Below are 4,924 nucleotides of genomic sequence, written 5' to 3'. Positions count from 1 at the left end.
TACTTTATTCGCAGGTCATGATTGCAGACGCATACAATGAGTTTTTTTTAACTCTGAAGTGTGATGGTTTTGAGGGAAGTGGTTTGCTGCGCATCTCTTTTAACACGTCAGTCTTTTCTGCATTGTTTCTGCTGTTTTCCTGTGCGTGGGAGATCTGCACCAAACTCTTCACACATACGCTCACATCAGCGCCTCTTTTTCCTGAAGATGAAGAATAATTTTGTAATGAGTAGTCATCTCAATTCTTACTTTATACTCATTGTATCCATTAGACGCTAAACAATACTTGGGGAAATGAGCCATATAGCTTAGGTCAACCCTGACGGCATTTTTTCAAAACCATCTACTCAGTGAATTCAAATGATTTTTTGTGTTGCGTGACTTTTCACTCCATGAGTTTACTCTCCTTCCAGCTTTAAAGGTTGCAGAAACATGATCATTATAGGGTTCATCCAAACATAGACATAATACAATAATGAAACGCTCCGTGTTGAACATGAGCAAGACATGTCATCTGTCGACATTTGAGTTTACTTTAGAAACCCAGAGTGCTGTGTGAAGGTGATTAAAGACGCCCGTTGAAGTCCACCAGCGAGGAGGAAGACTCTTCACAAGTCTTCAAAGCGCTGGACGTGATGCACTCCGACGTCAGAGAAAATGCTTAAAACTCTACAGGCCATGTTAAAGTTCATGACTTGGAAGAAATACCTGGAGAAAGAACCTCTTCTCTGAAAGAACACGGTGCACGGCTTAGGTTCACAAAGTTATGTCTACAGGAACCACGAGTCTTCCAGAACATTTGGACGGACGAGATCAATGTGAGGATGTAAAGTGAAAACACCTCATCCCATCCTTCAAGAGCCGATGGTGGATTTGTGTCTGTTTTACAGCTACAGACTTAGTCCATCTACACGTCGACCCGACTGAACCTCTGTGGAGCTGAGCACAAAGGACCACAAACATCTCACTGAACTGAAGCAGACCGAGATCAAATATATGACGGATTCCTTAACTTCAAATCATTACTACGCTACATATGTGATATTAAATCAGGATTTGTACTTTACAGTAAATTCTCACAAAGCTTCTTCATTTACGGCTAGTATTTGTTAAATCGATAATGGAACATTTACATTTAGTCATTTAGCAGACGCTTTTATCCAAAGCGACTTACAGATGAGGAAACATTGGAAGCAATTCTAACAACATAGGCAACAAAATACATAAGTGCATCAAACTAGTCCATTAAAGCCTAGCACAGTATAAAAAGCTAAGAATAGTGAGGTTAGAAGGTTTTTTTTATTGGTTTTTTTTATAAAGAAGGAAAGGGAAGAGAATTAGGATAAATCAATCAGCGACGCGTTGACGGAAGAGATGCATTTTTAGCCGTTTTTTAAAGATGGCAACCGAGTCTGCTGATCTTGTAGCAGCTGGTAGATCATTCCACCAATGTTGGAATGTAGTTTTGTGCGTTAAGACCTGCAATGACCAAATTATTTTATTCTGTTTTTCTGTCATCTGTTGAACTGTGAGTACAGGTGACCTCAAACACAGCCAACCTGCTCATGTCATTTAACTTTATACTATTATAAATACTGTATACACATACACTGTGTTGTATCTGCAGAACTCAAGACTTATTTGGAGATGTAAGACAAACTTTAACAAATAATTGTTAAAGTCCCAGTGAAATAAGAAATGTCACTGTCTATTGTTCCTTGAAATATTGCAGCGTTTATTCTAAAGAGTTGATCAATGTGGGTCATTCTCTTTTTGAAAATCGCGTGCCCTCATAATCTTGAAATCTGAAAATACACTTCCTGTAATAACTATCCATCTCAAATGATGTTAGACGGCTCGGGCGGAGCATTCCTTAACTCCTCCCCTTCAACTGTAAGTCTGCTGCCAGTTCTATTTCAAATCGCCGTTTTTTATACATCCAATCAAATCGCAGATAAAGACGAAAGCCACGCCCCCTATTCTCTAAGTAAAAACGATCGCAACTTCCGGTTCACAGGGACTTTAAATACGTGAATTGTCCTTTGCTTGATCCCTTAGATTGTCTTCATTAAAGCACATTTATTGTGATCTTCATGTATAAATTTGTCTATGGATCCCAATGACATTTTAAAGAAATGTCACAACACTTTTCTTTATTTTTTTAAACACGTGCAAATCATGCATTTGTTTTGTGTGTGTGGAGGGGGGAATTGGGTCATTTTTTCGATTTATCTTTAAAATCTGTACATTTTAATTGTAAAATAATGTTTTTAATGTTTTCTATGAGGAAAAGACAAAGTGGGAGACAGAGTAATTATTATTATTTGTAACAATAAACATCATAAACATGAAAGATCTTGAATGAATTGTAAACTTCATGGATACGGAGAATAGCAGTAACAATGTTCTGTATGGAAGCTCCATCAAATCTTGTAGTTGACTATTTTTTATCAATTTTGTGTTCGGGGGAAAATTTAGGAAAAGTAGTTAAATCTTTCTTCCATTTAAGGGGAAATTATATATTTTTTTCACAAAAAATATCACAAAAAAGTGGATGTTGGATTTGAAAAACTACAACATGCTACATAGACACATTTAAAATGACATCTACACACAACTCTTTCATACATCTGTGGATGTTAAGTTTTTTTTATTTGACCAGAAAAACGTTTTCAGTTGTATTATGCTACTGCAAGATTCAACTGTAAAAAAACATAGAAACAATTAACAAGAACTTATCAACCCGTTCACTACTATGTGTCTTTAATAGTATGAGGGAACTAGCGTTTGTAAAAGAGTACTATGATCGTTTATGCCAAAGGTGCCTGAATAAGTATACCTCCGTTCTAAACTTCACAACCTTCATGAGTTTCTGACACATGATATCACAGATATATAAGTTTGACAAACAAATGGTTTCTAAACCACTGCCAGTGAATTAAATCTTCTCTATAGTAATGACAAATCTGTTTAAATAAAGATCTTATCTAGTTTGATGGGGGTTTATGCTAAAGCTTCTGGTCAAACACACTGTTTCCATCTAATCATAAGTTATTTCTTTACCACAGCGCTGATGTATGCAGAGTACTCTTGATGTGGGTCATAAATGTGTCATGGTGGAAAATAACATATGCTTTCATCTCATTTGCATACGCAACCTTTACCCGGACGCATGCACAAATGCCCTGACCTGTGTTTTTAGGGAAATAAATGAAATATTGTAAAAACAGAAACAGACAGAAATAACAATCGTGGTCCGTGTAACATTATTCACATGCAAAGTTTGTCTAAATTGTTAATGAATTCGAGAAATGTCTGTATTGAATCAACCCCTTCGCCAATAGTTAGATATAGATCACACTCTATTCGCTTCCTGTTGTTGGCTATCCACACAGGAAGTGGCTAAAATAGCGGTCATGCACTTTTCAAGACACATCAAACACATCTCTCTGAGAATGAAGCTGGTTGGCAAAAATGTGAGACACAAATGGTCTTTATGCAGGCTTGGTGTAGGTTATATTCTTAAGTGTGTATTATTTAAGAACAAAATCACTTGTCACCGTGTGGCTGACTTAGAGTAACCACAGAACCTATTTAGGCAAAGGGGTCTATATTTTAGGGCTGCATTTCACACCTGTCTAACATACAGCACTGAGAAAAAAACAGGTCCTGGTTTTAGAAAAGAGTGGAACACTATCCTCTGTTTTATGAACAAGCATTTGGGTTTGATAAGGTAAATTTGTGTTTTTTAGTCAATTTATTGAGCACATAATAGACTTATATAGCGCTCCTTTACCTTTAAAAACGAATGAGGGACGGTTGTTCTGTGACGCTAGACCCCGCCTTCCTTTGATTGGATTCGATAGTAACTTTGATATCTCTTTCGCGATTGGCCAGCTACATTACCTTCGTTGATTTGATTTTCCACAAACCCCGCCCTTCTTGGGTCAGATCACGGTTTTGACTAGAAGAAATAAGGCCAACCTCCACTGAGCATGCGCACTTCAATACCGCATCATTCTTGTCACGCTGAAAACAGTCGATTCATTTTTGTTTTATTATCGTAAGGAAAGGTTTATGGTTGGAGTAGGTATAAGAGTTTGCTAATGTCATTTGTTGTAATTATATGGCGAGATTTTGCACCACTTCCGGCCGTAGGTGTATCCCTTCTTGCAACAACCGATTCTCAAACATTTTGACATTAGCGCCGCTTATAGAGGCCGAGGCAGACCGGGCGTAAATGAGTTTATCGTCATTAATAATTTGAGTTTTTTTAGTTGTCTTTCCTCTCAAACAAACGCCAAAGGAACAGACGCAATCCTCATGTATTCTAAGTATATTCTCAATTTTGTAATGCGAGTCTATAAAGTGCACAACTTCACAGATCCCTGTGTTTCACGAACCAGCAAAACAATATGTGTGTAAAACCATCGCGGTCCTATTTTAGGCACAAAACCATCTGTGTTCATTGAACATTAATTCATGCATTTCGCATTAAACAGTGTAAATGATCGTTTTGATGTCTTTCTCAACACTAGATGGCGCAAGATACTTCCACAATATCTGCTGATCTTACACATACTGTCCATTAAACAATACATTTATAGATTTATAGATAAACTCACATTGTTTCAGTAACTGCAACTCTTTTTTGCATTTGCGGTCATGAAACCTACATGGATGTTATTTAAGTAAAGTTAAGCATGTGATGGCTTTTTTGCTGTGAGGTAATCCGAACCTGAAATAAGACATAAAACACCACACAGAGGAATCTGATTGGCCGTGATGGTATTTGCATTATAATTCCTATATTGTTTGTTTACAGCACGGGAATCTTTAGCTAAAACCTACTTAAGCAGAACAATTCAAAAGGCGAACACGTGATCACGGCCCCAATAAGAATAGCCCGATGATGTCTTATTGT

The sequence above is a fragment of the Barbatula barbatula genome, assembly GCF_947034865.1.
Source record: "Barbatula barbatula genome assembly, chromosome: 8".
NCBI lineage: Eukaryota > Metazoa > Chordata > Actinopteri > Cypriniformes > Nemacheilidae > Barbatula > Barbatula barbatula.
This window is presented reverse-complemented; position numbering follows the sequence as displayed.